At 46.6% G+C, this 19,788-nt stretch overlaps 1 protein-coding gene across 2 annotated transcripts in view; it reads right to left on the bottom strand.

The window, feature by feature from the left end:
* Positions 1–19,788, bottom strand: part of chrm2a (cholinergic receptor, muscarinic 2a) — a 51,666-nt gene that overhangs the window by 19,517 nt on the left and 12,361 nt on the right. The window contains exons 2-3 of one of the 2 annotated variants that reach the window (XM_058078765.1): positions 15,141–15,236; positions 14,801–14,849 (exon numbers count right to left, since the gene is read on the bottom strand). The gene's annotated coding sequence lies outside the window, so the exon portion shown is untranslated. Of the gene's footprint in view, positions 1–14,800; positions 14,850–15,140; positions 15,292–19,788 lie in introns of those variants that run through there. The other variant, XM_058078766.1, reaches the window with a different exon arrangement.

Here is a 19,788-nt window from a genome sequence, read left to right as displayed (position 1 = left end):
CTGGAGCTAATGCTATGCTGGAGCTTTTACTTTTGTAGGCTAGGTGTAGCCTTCCTTGCTATGTTGCTACGTGACATCAATGCACCCAGGAATGACGTTATTCCAAAATACTCCAAGTGTGACATGTTAGCTATGCTATGCTAGCTACATGCTAACAGCATGGATAGAAAACCTTAGTGGTGCTTTTTGGAGATCTTTGACTAGCCACCTTTTTAGGGGCGTGTCCCAGGACGTGCATTCATTGGCTCTTTTTCTATCTTTAGACGAGAAAGACGTGTGTTCACGTCTCACGTTAGGGCTGTGGATGGTGGGCAACGTTCCGAAATAACGTTCCCGCTAACACACCGCAGGTGTTACATACGTATCAAGGCAATCATGAAGGACGTATACATTGAAGTATATACGATATAAGAAGTACTCGTGGTTTGTTTATTCTCCTCTCACAGCCTCCCTCTGATTTCTATCTCCCCTGTGGAGCACAGCTAAATGAGGTGCAGTCCACACGTGCACACGCACACGCACACACACACACACACTCAGCGTGGCACATACTGTATGTCTGGCGGCGACAGCGACAGGCGTCGCCGCGGCTTCCGGGCCTGAAGGATCGGATGTTTGTTTTCGGTCTTTGGGAAGCCAGCCAATTTATTGAGTGTTGCCATGGAAACACAAAAGCACCACGCATGGGATGCAGTCAGGGGTGCGTGAAAGGCGTTGGCGCCGCCCCCCCTACGGGTGGCATCAACACGGCTAGCATAAGCGTCATGCTAATGTCACGTGAAATGTGACAGACGTGCTTGGCAGGTGAGTACCAGACGTTGTGGTCATCAGGTAACGTTGTGCTAAAGAAGGTGGATCATTTGTGGAGCTAATGCTAATGCTAATGCTAATGCTAATGCTAACCACTCATCAGCTCAATGTGTTATTATGATTTCTATCCGGACTGGTCGGGTCCACGTGAGAGCCCCCTTAGCTGGCTTTGTGAACGCTGGACAGTTCCTGGTCATGACACTTCCTGGTATTATTGGGACTACTTAGACTCTTAGACCAGGCTTAGACCAGTCTTAGACCAGTCTTAGACCAGTCTTAGACCAGGCTTAGACCAGTCTTAGACCAGGCTTAGACCAGGCTTAGACCAGTCTTAGACCAGGCTTAGACCAGTCTTAGACCAGTCTTAGACCAGTCTTAGACCAGTCTTAGACCAGGCTTAGACCAGTCTTAGACCAGTCTTAGACCAGTCTTAGACCAGTCTTAGACCAGTCTTAGGCCAGTCTTAGGCCAGTCTTAGACCAGTCTTAGACCAGTCTTAGACCAGGCTTAGACCAGGCTTAGACCAGGCTTAGACCAGTCTTAGACCAGTCTTAGACCAGTCTTAGGCCAGTCTTAGACCAGTCTTAGACCAGTCTTAGACCAGGCTTAGACCAGTCTTAGACCAGTCTTAGACCAGGCTTAGACCAGTCTTAGACCAGGCTTAGACCAGTCTTAGACCAGTCTTAGACCAGTCTTAGACCAGTCTTAGACCAGTCTTAGACCAGGCTTAGACCAGTCTTAGACCAGTCTTAGGCCAGTCTTAGGCCAGTCTTAGACCAGTCTTAGACCAGTCTTAGACCAGTCTTAGACCAGTCTTAGACCAGTCTTAGGGAGTATGATGAATACCAGGAGGGAATTAGGCCACAAAGATTCTTCACAACTTTCTTTTGTGTCTGTGGCGTATTTAGGCCGCTACGTACCGCAACGTACTCTACCTAGCACCATCACCACGGGAGGGGGGGGGGGGGGGGGGCATATGTCACCCACTAGGGGGGACGTGGGGCCAGGGCTTGCTGCAGGAAGTTGGCTCTATCCCTGGCATTAACATTCTAGAAGAACCCACATAAACCTCTTCTAGATGGATGGATGGATGGATGGAGGAGTGGATGGAGGGTGGGTGGATGGATGGATGGATAGATGGAGAATGGATGGAGGGTGGATGGATGGATGGATGGATGATAAATAGGTGAATGGATGGATGGATGGATGGATGGAGGAGTGGATGGATGGAGGACTGATGAATGAATGGATGGATGGATGAAAGAGTGGATGGATGGATGGATGGATGGAGGAGTGATAGACGGATGGATAGAGGGTGGATGGATGAATGGATGAATGGATGGATGGATGATAAATGGATGATAAATGGATGAATGGATGGATGGAGGATGGATGGACGGATGGTTGGATGATAAATGGATGGATGGATAGAGGATGGATGGAGGGATGATAAATGGATGGAGGATGGATGGACGGATGGAGGATAGATGGATGGACGGATGGATAGAGGATGGAGGATAGCTGGATGGATGGATGGATAGAGGATGGAGGATAGATGGATGGATGGATGGATGGATAGAGGATGGAGGATAGATGGATGGATGGATAGAGGATAGATGGATGGATGGATGGACGGATGGATAGAGGATGGAGGATAGATGGATGGATGGATAGAGGATGGATGGATAGAGGATAGATGGATGGATGGATGGAGGATAGATGGATGGATGGATAGAGGATAGATGGATGGATGGATAGAGGATAGATGGATGGATGGATGGAGGATAGATGGATGGATGGATAGAGGATAGATGGATGGATGGATAGAGGATAGATGGATGGATGGATGGATGCCCACCAGGTTGACGCTACACCAACAGTCCCCCCCCCCCTGCCGGCTGCGCTACTTTTAATCAGATGCCATTTGAGGTTGGGGCCTTAATCAGCGTAATGAAGGATCTCTGAGAGCAGCATTAGCATCATTAGCATCATTAGCATCGTTAGCAAGGGGAGCGGGGGGGGGGGGGGGGCGCTCCTTCTCTCAGGTGAGCCTCTTGATCTGATTCATCTGATTCAGGCTCCACTCGTAGGAGGAGTTCTTATTCTTCGCTCCTCTTGCGTAACCCTTTTTTCTTTTTTAGCAGCGTCGGCCTGCGCGGGAGGAAACGGGCGGCTTCATCAATACGCACATTCCTGCCCGCCCGTCATGTCATGATCGGCGATGTGGAAGCAGGAGCGTCGGATCACGCCTGCCGGATCATCCGGACGCTGTTTGGGGAGCAAATATTGTTGTTTTTGGTGTCGAGTTGCTAATTCCATCCTGCCGGAACGTTGGCTTGTTACGCAACGTCTCTTCACACTGGCCCACCGTGTTTGTTAGTCCAGCTGGACCGGGACGCGTCCACCCCGGAATGTGATTGGCGGGATTGGGTAAACAGCTGGAGAAAGTCCGCTGTGCAAATCAAATGTGCACGGAGCCTTTATAGCAAATGTTCCATGTATTGATTTGTTTGCATTCGTCCCCGCCGGGGACCGGGATATCGGAGCGGGAGCCCACTTCCCACCTCCACCGACGTGGGCGTGTTAAGTGCCATCCCATTTGTATCTTAACGGCCTTTTCCGGCGAGGGCTGAATCAAGGAATCAAGGAATCAAGGGCACACGCCGGGGCTGCCATTGATTGGACCTCGCCAGTGTCGCCGTGACCCGGATGGCCCGGATCCATCAGACGCCGTGGCCTCGCATGTAATGACCACATTCCACTTTGAGGCGCCGCAGCTTGCCATCAAGTATTCCGAAGTGAAATATCTCTTCATTTTCCCGTTGGGGAAAACCCACCGCGGCTCGTTTACGGCCGTGCCCTGACATTTGGGCCTTGATTTGAGGGATTCATCTTGAGTTATTCCTCGGAAATCAAGTACCTCGGCTGCGCTCATTTTCCGTTCATGGAATTACGCTTCTTATCTTAGCGGAGAGGAATTAGACGAGCTGACAGGAGCCGTGGGCGACACCAAGGTGCTGTGACATTTCAGCCTCTGCAGTACTCAAAGCCCCGCGGCTAATGCTACATAGTACACATCACGTGCGGCGCCCCCTATAGGTGGGGTAAAAATACTTTGGAATGCTAATATGTTGTAGTACAGACATTTAGGACACATTCTTCCGGGTTTTCATTAAGAGAAATGCCGAGCGAGCTTCCACTCTACATATTCCAGTCACTTCGGATTTATCTCAAGACGACGTAACGCTCGCTTGCCTTTGCCCCTCGGGTGCGCCTGTTAGGGAGATTTAACATATCTCCCAGCTGCTGACAATTGATTTGAGGTAATTCCCGGTGGAGTGGAGTAAATGAAATGTCAACATCTGTGACGCCGGATGAAAATGGATGGCGTTGCGGACGGGATGAGAGAGACGGAAAACCAGAATGAGGGAAAAAGCCGACATGACGGCGTACTCGCAACTTCAGCAAAAAAAAGACATTCATTCATTTTCTACCGCTTTTTCCTAACGAGGGTGGCGGGGGGTGCTGGAGCCTATCCCAGCTGTCTTCGGGCGAGAGGCGGGGTACACCCTGGACTGGTGGCCAGCCAATCCCAGGGCACATATAGACAAACGACCATTCTTCGGGCGAGCCAGCCAATCACAAACAACCATTCTTCGGGCGAGCCACCCAATCCCAGGGCACATACAGACAAACAACCATTCTTCGGGCGAGCCAGCCAATCACAGGGCACATATAGACAAACAACTACTTATCGGGCGAGCCAGCCAATCCCAGGGCACATATAGACAAACAACTACTTTTCGGGCGAGCCAGCCAATCCCAGGGCACATATAGACAAACAACCATTCTTCGGGCGAGCCAGCCAATCCCAGGGCACATATAGACAAACAACCATTCTTTGGGCGAGCCAGCCAATCACAGGGCACATATACACAAACAACCATTCTTCGGGCGAGCCAGCCAATCACAGGGCACATATAGACAAACAGCCATTCTTCGGGTGAGCCAACCAATCACAAGACACATATAGACAAACAACCATTCTTCGGGCGAGCCAGCCAATCCCAGGGCACATATAGACAAACAACCATTCTTCGGGTGAGCCAGCCAATCCCAGGGCACATATAGACAAACAACTACTTTTCGGGCGAGCCAGCCAATCACAGGGCCCATATAGACAAACAAACCTTCTTCGGGTGAGCCAACCAATCACAGGGCCCATATAGACAAACAACCATTCTTTGGGCGAGCCAGCCAATCACAGGCCACAAAAAAAACAAACAATTATTCTTCGGGCGAGGCAGCCAATCACAGGGCACATACAGACAAACAACCATTCTTTGGGCGAGCCAGCCAATCACAGGGCCCGTATAGACAAACAACCATTCACACTCACGTTCATACCTATGGACAATTTGGAGTCGCTAATTAACCTAGCATGTGTTTGGAATGTGGGAGGAAACCGGAGTACCCGGAGAAAACCCATGCATGCACGGGATAGAACAAACTCAAGGGTGGAATTGAACCCTAGTCTCCTAGCTGTGAGGTCTGCGCGCTAACCACTCGACTGTCGTCCCGCCCCCAAAAAAGACAATTGGTACTCAAATCTTTACAGGAGCTACACCAAACCTTGCCCAAACGTCATGGGGACCTGTGGGGGGGGGGGGGGTGCACCCAGAATCCTATATGCGGGGGTGAGTGTCCTTGGGAAGTCATTGCCCCCTCCCCCCCAATCAACACAGCTATGTAAAAGTCAATGTAAAAGTGTAATGATAATATCTGACAGTGGCAAGAAAATAAGGAAGTGAGGTGCATTCACGGACATCGGGTCAATACATTGCTATCATTTTTTCTCAATAGTAATGCTCAATAATAATAATGTTTTTGCTAATTGGGGTCAGTGCTTTATACAAAAAAGTGGTGGGGGCCGAGCACAGACCCTGGTGGGTCCCCACCATCTCACCAAACTATTGTACTAAGATCCCCCGTGATCCACAGGAGGCCTTTAATGTCAGAAAGAAATGAGCCTTATCTTAGCGGGACGGAGGCCATCCATCAGATGTTCCCCTCAGCTTATCACCCCCCCGCCCGGTCCCCCCGGGTCCCTTCGCCCGATCATGTCCGGCATTCATCAAAACGCTGACACCTCACATTCAAAGACCCAGACGTGTGCCCTTTGGTGTCCGGACCCAATCTGACCACCATGGGTAGAAGCCGTGTCCTCAGACACACACACACACACACACACACACACACACACACACACCGTGTCGATGAAGGACAGCCATTCTTCGGAAAAATATGGATGTGTGCAATGGGAAGTCTCACAGGGCCAACCTCGTCACGAACGGGACATGCGGCCATCTTGAAAGGTTTGTCCAAGGAAGATGGAGGTGTGACCCATGTTTGCTTTTTTTTTTTTCAGCTGGGGGACCAAGTGGGGACCAAAGGGGCCCACCAGCCGCCCTCGGCAATGAGCAATGAGAAAAGAATTGCACGGTGAAAAACACGATCATGCTGACTGTAATCAGGAATTATTATTATTATTATTATTATCATAGTAATTCACCTAAAAATGTTTAGGAATTAAATATGAAATTACATTTATGAATTTAATTTAAAATATTCCAAATACAAGAATGCAATTGTAAATAAATGCTAAATAAATAAATCACAAAACAAAATAAACAACAAAAAACTAAACAAAAATATAATAAAAAACTAAACAAATAATAATAAAACAAAACTAAATAAAACTAAATAAAACTAAATAAAAACTAAATAAGCCAACTCCAGCCTGACAGGTGGCAGTAATGCTCATAACAAATTAATCTTATGGCCTCTAAATACACCTTTTAACATGATTAGAGCCCTCCTACCATTAAATAACACCCCTACAGTCACCTTTACACTCCTGTTAGCCAATATAGTAGATGTCATACGAGGAAATTTGGTGTGTTTTGATTGTGTGTTGTTGATGCAAATGGGTTCTGGTGCCAGGGGAGCTCAGTGGGGGGAGGGCAGGAGGTGAGGTCAGGGTTCTAGCGTGAAAATGTAGAATACTACATAATGTCCATAATGTACTGTTATGATAAATAATGAAGGAATGTCAAGTTGTCCTTCACTTTGCGACGCTCCTTGCGGTGCGCCGCTGCCGTCCTGCACGGCGCCAAGTCACCCGGAAAATGGCATTTTTCATTAATGACAATCGCGCTGATGAACGCTAATGATGCCAGAGAGCGGCTTCATCATGGGCTCGCTCGGCCTTTAGCGCCATCGTCTGTCCCTGCATTTGCTTTGGTTTTTGGGGGGCCTACGGTACGGCAACCGCAGGGCCACCCGAGGGCAAACGTAGGGCCACTGTACGGCAACCGTAGGGCCACCGTAGGGCAACCAGAGGGCAAGGGCCACCGTAGGGCAACCGTAGGGCCACCGTAGGGCAACCGTAGGGCCACCCGAGGGCCACCGTAAGGCAACCTGGGGGCAACTGTACGGCAACCGTAGGGCCAACGTACGGCAACCGTAAGCCACTGTAGGGCAACCGTAGGGCCACCGTAGGGCAACCAGAGGGCAACCATATGGCAAACATAGGGCCACCTGAGGGCCACCTGAGGGCAACCGTAGTGCCACCATAGGGCAACCAGAGGGCAACCATACGGCAACCGTAGGGCCACCCGAGGGCAACTGTAGGGCCACCCGAGGGCAACCGTAGGGCCACCCAAGGGCAACCAGAGGGCAACCGCACGGCAATCATAGGGCAACCATAGGGCCACCCGAGGGCAACCGTAGTGCCACCATAGGGCAACCGTACGGAACCGTAGGGCAACTGTAAGGCAAACGAAGGGCAACCGAAGGGCAACCGAAGGGCAACCGGAGGGCAACCGCAGGGCAACCGTACGGCAACTGTACGGCAACCGTAGGGCCACCGGAGGGCAACTGGACCCCACGTGATGCCCCACGAGCGTCCCTTTGGGATGCTCAAGAGAAGATGGTGGAGTCATCCACCAAAAAAGTTGTAATGTAAAATGTTGTAACAAAATCAGTCAAGTGTTGATTGACTACATCAGGGGTGTCCAAAGTGCAGCCCGGGGCCATTTGAGGCACACGGCTGTTATTTTGGCTGGCCTGCAGCAGATCTAAACAACTTCGGTCTGGTTGAGGTCGCCATCGGCCATGAAAGTAGCCTTTCCTTTCTGAGCTGACACGAGTTAGTAGCGGAACTCGTCAACGCTTTCCAATATTTGCAGAACGATGCTAGCTCCGAGGCGCTCTTTGTCAGCTGCGCCATTCAGGAAGTCAGACACCGGCTCGGAGGCTTCGGTCCGACGTGAGCCTCTCCACGCGTTTCCTTCTGCAAGGCGCTGACTTTGTCCGCCCTCAAATGAAGTAAGAGGCGAGCCGCACGGCGCCGAGGCGAGCGTGGATGGACAAAGATGAAAGTTTCGAGGAAGACATTGGCGTCGCCCTTGAGTGGGCTAAAAGAAAGCCACGGTTTGACCGCTAATGAAAGGCTCTTTCAAGCCGCCGACTCGCTCTGATTGATACTTTTCTGAATCCATCACAATAATCTGCCAGGAAATTGCAGAGGCGAGCTCTAATCAAGATGCACTCGGCACGGAGAGAGAGCCTGGAGATGGAAAATGTCACGATAAAGAGAAAATGAAAGTGTGTGTTTGACATGCACGCCGTTAGCGAGCGGCGGTCAACATCCACTGTCGTCGCCGTCGTGCGGCATCGGAAAGGTTGCGTGTGTGCCGCGCAGGAAATTAGCCGTGAAGCCAACTGCTCATCCAGCAATTAGCAAAACACAAAGACGGACGCCGTGGGGGGGGGGTGGCGGGGTTGGTGGTGGCGTTCCCAACCTCATCCCAACCTCATCCCAACAGACTTCAAAGGCTTCACTGTTTTATCTTTGCTTGTGAAAAAGCAATATTAGCTTCTACTTAGCCTTTATGCAACCTTTCCTTTTATTGCAAATGTTGAAAGGAAATCAGAGGCGGATCTGGACACCCTATTTCATACCTTCAAATCTGTACTTCCTGGCCATCAACTATTATTAGGACTTTTTGAAATAGCACCAAAAAAAATCCGAGAAAATTCCCATTCCCCGATGATCCAATCCGTGCATGTTCGCCATTTCAATGGGAGTAATCTGGCAACTTGGGATACATATCCATTGCAGATTTTTCATTGTAGTGTCCCGTTTGTCACCTAGATTCGCTCCGGATCAAAACCCAATCCAAATGTGCACGTTTTCCACGTTTGTGAAAAAGCAATATTAGTTTCTACTTAGCCTTTATGCAACCTTTCCTTTTATTGCAAATGGTGAAAGGAAATCAGAGGAGAATCTGGAAGTGAAGCGTACCACCCTATTTCATACCTTCAAATATGTAGTTGGCACCAATCAACAACCAATCAACAATTATTAGGACTTTTTGAAATAGCACAAAAAAAATCCAAGAAAATTCCCATTGCCCGATGATCCAATCCGTGCATGTTCGGCATTTCAATAGGAATAATCTGGCAACTTGTGATGCATCCCGTTTGTCACCTCGATTCGCTCCCGATCAAAACCCAATCCAAATGTGCACGTTTTCCAACCTCATCCCAACCTCATCCCAACAGACTTCAAAGGCTTCACTGTTTTATCTTATTAGCTTCTACTTAGCCTTTATGCAACCTTTCCTTTTATTGAAAATGTTGAAAGGAAATCAGAGGAGGATCTGGACGTGAAGCGTACCACCCTATTTCATACCTTCAAATCCGTAGTTCATGGGCATCAACAATTATTAGGACTTTTTGAAGTAGCACCAAAAAAAAATCCGAGAAAATTCCCATTCCCCGATGATCCAATCCGTGCATGTTCGGAATTTCAATGGGAGTAATCTGGCAACTTGTGATACATATCACTGTAGCGTCCCGTTTGTCACCTCCATTCGTTCCCGATCAAAACCAAATCCAAATGTGAACATTTTCTACCAATTACGGATATTATCCCGCAAAATTCCCATGATGGCAATCTGGCAACATGAATTTCAGCTTTGTTATCGTAGCTTTCCTGGTTGTCACATACGTTTCCACCTGATAATGTGGTCCAGAATTTGGCAAGATGTGATGAATATCCATTTCAGCGTTCCTGTTTGTCGCCTTCCTTTCCGGGTTTCTCCTAATCAGGCTGCATTTGGCAACAAAATCCTACTCAATTCCCGCAAGGACAATTTGGCAAGATATGGTGCATATTAATTTCAGCTTTGCGCTTGTAGCTTTTAGCATGTAGCATGTTAGCTTGTAGCATGTTTTCTACCAATTACGGCCATTATCCCGCAAAATTCCCATGATGGCAATCTGGCAACATGAATTTAAGCTTTGTTGTCGTAGCGTTCCTGGCGGTCACCGAGGTTTCCACCTGATCCTGATAATTTGGTCCAGAATTTGGCAAGATGTGATGCATATCCATTTCAGCGTTCCTGTATGTCGCCTTCATTTCCGGGTTTCTCCTAATCAGGCTGCATTTGGCAACAAAATCCTACTCAATTCCCGCAATTTGGACAATTTGGCAAGATATGGTGCATATTAATTTCAGCTTTGCGCTTCTAGCTTTTAGCATGTAGCATGTTAGCATGTTAGCTTGTAGCATGTTTTCTACCAATTACGGCCATTATCCCGCAAAATTCCCATGATGGCAATCTGGCAACATGAATTTAAGCTTTGTTGTCGTAGCGTTCCTGGCGGTCACCGAGGTTTCCACCTGATCCTGATAATTTGGTCCAGAATTTGGCAAGATGTGATGAATATCCATTTCAGCGTTCCTGTATGTCGCCTTCATTTCCGGGTTTCTCCTAATCAGGCTGCATTTGGCAACAAAATCCTTCTCAATTCCCGCAAGGACAATTTGGGAAGATATGGTGCATATTAATTTCAGAGACGTATTTGTGTTTGCTCTTCCAAATGAGCATGTTCCGCTAATTCCGCTGCATCGTTTTGGGAGACGCCCCCCCCCCCCCCCTCCGGCAACGCTTCCATGGCTGTTCCATAGCGTTCTATTCAGTACAAAATTCCCTGACATACTACTATCTTTGAATCATCTCGGGATCTGGAGGCTGCTGTTTCCCGGCGGGGATTAGTGGCGCCATGCGTCACATGTGCGTGTCACATGACCGCTTTTAATTAGCCGCTAAATGTCAACATACTTCCCGTGCCGGTGGAAGCGCGTGTGGAAGTGGCGGACCCTTGACCCCCTGGTTCCGGGCGTCTCGGGTGTGCCGCCACCCGGGGGCTGCGGGGCGAGGGAGTAACGAGCTCAAGTAAAGAGTTAATTACCGGGACCGGATGGTTGATTAGGTCCGTGTGTGCGAGCGTCCCGCCGGGATGGTGCGCGATTCCAAATATGTGTTTGATAGCAACATGTAGCGTTCCCGTGCATTATTCATGCGGCTGCTCCATCCACTTGCATCCCAGGCAGGAGATGGATGACGTCCCTTCAACATTTATTCACACTCCGCCGTTCATTTAGTGTGTGATGATAAATCTATTTATGGCTTCTCTATGAATTATGCATGCCTATAGATTGGACGGCCGTATGGAGACCAGGGAAAGACACCGGAGCCTCCCAGCACATTATCCTGACTGATTAGCATGCACGCAGCAATCCATGAGTAGGGAATTTAGCAACGTTTAACTTACATTCTCTATGAAACCTCATATTGATATTTCATAAAGGCTAACCTGCTGCTAGCGTGAATGGCGTGAATGGCTTCCAAATCTTTTCAAGAAGTTCAATGTTCCCTCATTTGGATGAAAGTGAAAAGGAATCATTCCCAACCTTCCACGATATTCCCATTCTCTTCATCCATGCATCCATGCATCCATCCATTCATCCACCCTCCATTCATCCATCCATCCTTCCATCCATCCATCCTTCCATCCATCTATCCATCCATCCATCCATCCATCCACCCACCCACCCATCCATCCATCCACCCATCCACCCTCCATCCACCCATTCATCCATCCATCCATCCATCCATCCATCTATCCATCCACCCACCCACCCACCCATTCATCCATCCATCCATCCATCTACCCTTACATCCATCCATCCATCCATTTTCCATCCATCCATCCATCCTTCCATCCATCCATCCATCCATCCATCCATCTATCCATCCACCCACCCACCCACCCACCCATTCATCCATCCATCTACCCTTACATCCATCCATCCATCCATTTTCCATCCATCCGTCCATCTATCCACCCACCCATCCATCCATCCATTTTCCATCCATCCATCCATCCTCCATCCACCCACCCATCCATCCATCCATTTTCCATCCATCCATCCATTCTCTGTCCATCCATCCATCTATCCATCTGGCCATTCATCCATCCATCCACCCACCCATCCATCCATCCATCCATCCACCCATCCATCCGTCCACCCATCCATCCATTGACCCCATACATCCATCCATCCACCCATCCATCCATCCATCCATCCATCCATCTACCCTTACATCCACCCATCCATCCATCCATTTTCCATCCATCCACCCATCCATCCTCCACCCATCCATCCATCCACCCACCCATCCATCCATTTTCCATCCATCCATCCATCTATCCATCTGGCCATTCATCCATCCATCCACCCACCCACCCATCCATCCATCCATCCGTCCACCCATCCATCCATCCACCCACCCACCTATCCATCCATCCATCCATCCATTTTCCATCCATCCTCCATCCACCCACCCATCCATCCATCCATCCATCCATTCTCCGTCTGTCCATCCATCCATCTAGCCATTCATCCACCAATCCATCCATCCGTCCACCCACCCATCCACCCACCCACCCATCCATCCATCCATCCATCCATCCATCCACCATCCATTTTCCATCCATCCATCCTCCATCCACCCATCCATCCATCCACCCACTCACCCATCCACCCACCCACCCATCCATCCACCCATCCAGTGCCAACCTGTACTTCCACCTGACGGTAGGTCATGTGACATGTAGCATGTGGGATTAGGATGAGCGGTAGCATTTGTTTGTCCCGTCGCATCAAATGGACTGTCAGCCGTCGCGGTGAGGAATGGCCGACTCATTTTCCAGCAACGGTGTCGCCGCCGCCGTGATTGATGTGCCGGGTTTGTCGGGCGGCTCGCGACAGCGGAAATCAATGGTCTGCGCGGCTCCCAGGGGCCCCGGCGCTCTGTTGTGTTGGCGGCGATGAGGATAACGTGTCAGAGTGGACCTTCTCAATCTTGTCACTTTAAGCGAAATCGATAACGCTTCCCCACCGAGCGCTCCTTCGCGCCGATCGATGAGCCGGCGGCGGGAGCGGCGGGAGCGGCGGCACAAAGCATGGCGGGATCATGGCTGCACACATGGAGTAAATTTCATAAAAAAAACAGTTTGTGGTTTCCAGAGAAACAGCTGATGCGCTCGTACCGTTCCAGCCAATCAGAAGCGATAAGAAAGCCATGCATCATCCAATCGGATTATTATCTTTTTTATAGTTTACTTTTTTCCCAATGTTATTAAAATGGCGTTCCCCATTTTTTTTTCATATTTTATTTCTGATGTTTTGCAAATGTTGAGAGATGTTTGTTCATGAAATAGCACCCCTATAGTTGCATTTCCTCTTCTATTATCCATTGTTTACATCACGTCGTAAAAGTAAAAATATAAAAATAAGCACTCAGAAGATCTCAGATTCAGATGATCTCACGACAGAATAATCCCAAAAACGGGATCATTCCACTTGGGATCCGCATTGCGATAAAACTCCACACTTGACTCGTCACGATTGCGATAACTTTGGACTTCCTTCCTTTCTTTTTGTGTCTCCTGTATTGGGTAATATGAGTATAAAGGTGACCATAGGGGTGTTATAATATGTCGAGAGGGCTCTAATCATGTTAAAAAGCAAATGTCGAAGCGGGAGAATATTAAAGGGAGAAAACTAGCTAGCTAGCACGTCCTTCACAGGCTCGTCACTTGAACTTTTGGCATGACTCAACGTGTCAAAAGAATCAAGCAACACTTCCAAGATGATGAGTTAAGGCACCGCTTTTCCGGAAGGGAGGGAGGGGGGGGGTGGGGGGTATCCATTCATTCATTCCCGCATTCAACGCTTGCGGCTAACGGATCTTTAAATTAGCCCGCCTAAAAAATTCAACAAGCGTCAACGTGGAGGAGCATCCTAATGCACGGCCCTGGAAACGATGCTATTAATTGCCTCAAGGATGGCGAGGCCCGCCCGCTCGCCGCCGCCGCCGCCGCCGCCGCCGCCGCCGCCGCCGCATTCGCTCATGCATATTTGACACTTTCCGCAGCTAATGGACGCCGGGTGGCGCCGTGCTGCGTACGTATCAGCTTCCCCTTCTGGCGCTTTTTCAGCTAGCTTGACACCGACCTGACCCGGCGGTGCGCACTAACGAGAGTTAGACGCGCGACGGCAGCCATTTGACGCGCGGCGTAATGGCCAATGAGAGCCCTCGACGGCGTTCTCGGTGCAGAGGTATCAAACAAGGGCCCCCCCCCCCACTCTCTTCGCATGCCGCGGCCGCTGATAACACGCAGAGTCGCGCAGGGACGAGTGGCGCCTGATGATGATAGTGACGGCGAGCAGATAACAACAACGTACCCTCTTGTGCGGGACGCCATGACACCTGATATCACGCAAAGTCAACAAAGGACGCGGGCGTCGTGCCGCGGCCCACGTTTTTCCATTCTGCATCATCGGCATATATTTCAACAACGTCCAGATTTGCTCAAAGGCACTAAAACCACCTGGTCGAGCAACGTCAATAACCAAAATGGCCGACTTCCTGTGCATTTTAGAGCACTTTAGTTCTTGAGACTTTTTTCCATGTGTTGTTTTTCAGTTTGACTTGTAGAGCCTTGCTCTTTGCTGATTGGCCGAGAGAGATCACATGTCTTTGTCACATGTCAATCACAGGGTCTTTACCTGAGATGATCTCCTCGCTCTCGCTGGTTAACGTCTCGCAGCCGCGCCTCTGCAAGACAGGAAGAACACGGAAAAGCTTTGACATCCCGACCGTGGAAGCTAACATATATTCACCTGTGTCGTCCTAGCTTGGATTAGCTAATCCCATGTAAAACCACTTCCCCCAGAAGACTGAGGTATTTAGTCAAATGGATTTGACTAATCCCATGAATGCTTTCCTGTTTGTTCGCTAAAATCCCGGCTCCTCCTGCCAACGGTCCCGTATTCCGGAACATTGTGCTCGTCACCTGATTTTCATTCATGCTGAGGATTAAATTTTCCCAAACGTGGAAGTACTCACAGGTCCGGCAGGGGTTCAGCGTCCCGCATGGCAAACTGGAACTCAGGTAGCAGGGGGCGTGTCCTCCTCCAGCTTCATGCTTGCTAGCCTCGGCCGCTACACAGAAAGACGGAACAACGATTAGCATGGCTAACGTCACATTGGACACAAAACTTTGATCGTAAAAGACCAACACTTTTACTTTATTAGATTATTAGATTATTAGATTATTAGATTATTAGATTATTAGATGAGATTGTTAGATTAGATTATTAGATGAGATTATTAGATTATTAGATGAGATTATTAGATTATTAGATGAGATTATTAGATTATTAGATTATTAGATGAGATTATTAGATTATTAGATGAGATTATTAGATTATTAGATTATGAGATGAGATTATTAGATGAGATTATTAGATTATTAGATGAGATTATTAGATTATTAGATTATTAGATGAGATTATTAGATTATTAGATTATTAGATTATGAGATGAGATTATTAGATGAGATTATTAGATTATTAGATGAGATTATTAGACTAATAGTACTGCTTCTTTAATCATGCTAGTGTTTATCTGTGTTTTCCTAGCTATTGATCACGCTAACGTCATGACTTTATTCCCATAACATCAGGGAGTACTACCAGAAGTCAGTAGCACTAGAAGTAAGTACTACCGAATGAGAGTAGTACTAGAAGTGAGTAGTACTAGAAGTGAGTAGTACCAGAAGTCAATACTACCAGAAGTAGTGCCAGAAGTGAATACTACCAGAAGTAGTACCAGAAGTGAGTACTACCAGAAGTGTGTACTACCAGAAGTCAGTAGTACTACAATTGAGTACTACCAGAAGTGAGTAGCACCAGAAGTGAGTACTACCAGAAGAGAGTAGTACTAGAAGTGAGTACTACCAGAAGTGTGTAGTACAAGAAGGGAGTACTACCAGAAGTGAGTACTACCAGAAGTGAGTACTACCAGAAGTGAGTAGTACTAGAAGGGAGTACAACCAGAAGTAAATAGTACCAGAAGTATGTACCAGAAGTATGTACCAGAAGTGAGTACTACCAGAAGTAAGTAGTACCAGAAGTAAGTAGTACCAGAAGTAAGTAGTACCAGAAGTGAGTCCTACCAGAAGTGAGTCCTACCAGAAGTGAGTAGTACCAGAAGTGAGTAGTACCAGAAGTGAGTACTACCAGAAGTGAGTACTACCAGAAGTAAGTAGTACCAGAAGTGAGTACTACCAGAAGTAAGTAGTACCAGAAGTAAGTATGTACCAAAAGTAAGTAGTACCAGAAGTGAGTACTACCAGAAGTGAGTACTACCAGAAGTAAGTATGTACCAGAAGTGAGTACTACCAGAAGTAAGTAGTGCCAGAAGTAAGTACTACTAGAAGTAAGTAGTACCAGAAGTAAGTAGTACCAGAAGTAAGTAGTACCAGAAGTAAGTAGTACCAGAAGTGAGTAGTACCAGAAGTGAGTAGTACCAGAAGTAAGTAGTACCAGAAGCGAGTACTACCAGAAGTGAGTACTACCAGAAGTGAGTACTACCAGAAGTGAGTAGTACCAGAAGTGAGTACTAAGTGTACTACTAGAAGTACTACTAAGTGAGTAGTAGCAGAAGGATTCAGAAGCCAGCGGATTGAGGATGCTGCCAGTACGGTCGGTGGATGTACTATGATGTACTATGATGTACTATGATGTACTATGATGTACTATGATGTACTATGATGTACTATGATGTACTATGATGTACTATGATGTACTTCCTCCATTGCCAGCCACTTAAAGCCTAATTGGCAGCTGTGATCCTATAATCCCGTGTTGGGATTCGAGCCAGCGGATAATAATCACGCATCGTGTCAACATGTGCATGGAATCATGTGATCGTCACCAGCCAACATTATTCCTGGCAGGATGAAGGACTTGGCTCCTTGTATTGTGTCTAGCCCCGCCCCCCTCCAGTTGCTACCCCAATGGAGGCCGCCCAAAGGGGCACCAATACGAAGCGGCTCATCCGTCCCGAGTCAACATTAGCTCGGCTTTTCCGGGACGACGGGTGAAAACCGGGATAAGAGCGTTGATGAAGTGGCGGCGCCGCCTGAAAAAATGCCAAGCGCGGCGACGGAAGCAGAAAAGAAGCGGCCAAATAAATCAGGCGGCCTCGGCCGTAATTGGACGAGCGGCGGCGGCGGCCCCGTGAAAAGTGACACCGTAATTTGCAATTAACTCGGCGAGGACGGATGGGGACTCGGTTCCCGTCGGATAAATCCCCGGGATGTGATACCTGACCGAGCGGCGGCCGCATTCATTATCAGCGTTTAGCTAAGCCCGCATATTCAATTACAGCTCAACTTTCATACGTGGGCAAGCCAACGCGCAGACATGGTGGGACGCAAGTATGTCGGCATGCGCTGCTCTCGTAAGAGACGACTTTGAAATGACCTCCGAGGCCGGCGTTGCCCACACGGCATCCATCTTTCTCTTTGATGCCTTCCAAGGAGACAAAAACACAGCAGGAGAGGCGGAGAAGGATGTACGTTATGGGACACGCCCATTCCACCGCCGTAGCCTTCTGGACTAACGCCAACAACGCCAACCCTCACCCATCACGGGTCCATCACGGGTCCATCACGGGTCCATCACGGGTCCATCACGGGTCCATCACGGGTCCATCACGGGTCCATCACATGACCTGCATATGAATCAAACTACCACCGCTTTATAGGCCCAACCGTGTTTTATTATTATTATTATTATTATTATTATTATTATTATTATTATTATTATTATTATTATTATTATTATTTACTGAATATACATGTTTATTATACTGTATATTATACTGTATGTACATGTTTATTGTACTGTATATAATACTGTATATACATGTTTATTATAAAGTATATTATACTTTATATTATACTGTATATATATATGTTTATTATACTGTATATTATACTGTATGTACATGTTTATTATACTGTATATTATACTGTATATATATGTTTATTGTACTGTATATTATATGTATATACATGTTTATTATACTGTATATTATACTGTATATATATGTTTATTGTACTGTATATTATATGTATATACATGTTTATTATACTGTATATTATATTGCATATACATGTTTATTATACTGTTTACACTGTATATTATACTGTATTTATATGTATTATACTGTATGTTATACTGTATATACATGTTTATTATACTGTATATTATGCTGCATATACATGTTTATTATACTGTTTATTATACTGTTTATACTTTATATTATACTGTATATATATGTGTGTTATACTGTATATTATACTGTATATATATGTTTATTATACTGTTTATACTGTATATTATACTGTATATACATGTTTATTATACTGTATATTATACTGCATATACATGTTTATTATGCTGTTTATATTGTATATTATACAGTATATATATGTTTATTATACTATTTATACTATGTAACATTGATCCTATTGTACTATGTAACATATTCATCCCAGTGTACTATGTAACATATGGATTCTACTGTACTATGTAACATATGGATGCTAGTGTACTATGTAACATATGGATCCTAGTGTACTATGTAACATATGGATGCTAGTGTACTATGTAACATATGGATCCTACTGTACTATGTAACATATGGATGCTAGTGTACTATGTAACATATGGATCCTAGTGTACTATGTAACATATGGATGCTAGTGTACTATGTAACATATGGATCCTACTGTACTATGTAACATACGGATCGTAGTGTACTATGTAACATATGGATCCTAGTGTACTATGTAACATATGGATCCTAGTGTACTATGTAACATATGGATCCTAGCGTACTATGTAACATACGGATCCTAGTGTACTATGTAACATATGGATCCTACTGTACTATGTAACATACGGATCCTAGAGTACTGTGTAACATACGGATCCCAGTGTACTATGTAACATACGGATCCGAGTGTACTATGTAACATACAGATCCTAGTGTACTATGTAACATACGGATCCCAGTGTACTATGTAACATATGGATCCTAGTGTACTATGTAACATACGGATGCTAGTGTACTATGTAACATATGGATCCTAGTGTACTATGTAACATATGGATGCTAGTGTACTATGTAACATACGGATGCTAGTGTACTATGTAACATATGGATCCTAGTGTACTATGTAACATATGGATGCTAGTGTACTATGTAACATATGGATCCTACTGTACTATGTAACACATGGATCCTAGTGTACTATGTAACATACGGATGCTAGTGTACTATGTAACATATGGATCCTAGTGTACTATGTAACATATGGATCCCAGTGTACTATGTAACATATGGATCCCAGTGTACTATGTAACATATGGATCCCAGTGTACTATGTAACATATGGATCCCAGTGTACTATGTAACATACGGATCGTAGTGTACTATGTAACATACGGACCCTAGTGTACTATGTAACATATGGATCCCAGTGTACTATGTAACATATGGATCCTAGTGTACTATGTAACATATGGATCCTAGTGTACTATGTACATTTGGATCCTAGCGTACTATGTAACATACGGATCCTAGTGTACTATGTAACATACGGATCCCAGTGTACTATGTAACATATGGATCCCAGTGT

Source organism: Doryrhamphus excisus, chromosome 7, assembly GCF_030265055.1.
Source record: "Doryrhamphus excisus isolate RoL2022-K1 chromosome 7, RoL_Dexc_1.0, whole genome shotgun sequence".
Taxonomy (NCBI): Eukaryota; Metazoa; Chordata; class Actinopteri; order Syngnathiformes; family Syngnathidae; genus Doryrhamphus; species Doryrhamphus excisus.
Note: the sequence above shows the minus strand (reverse complement) of the source record. Positions and strands in the feature narration are given on the sequence as shown.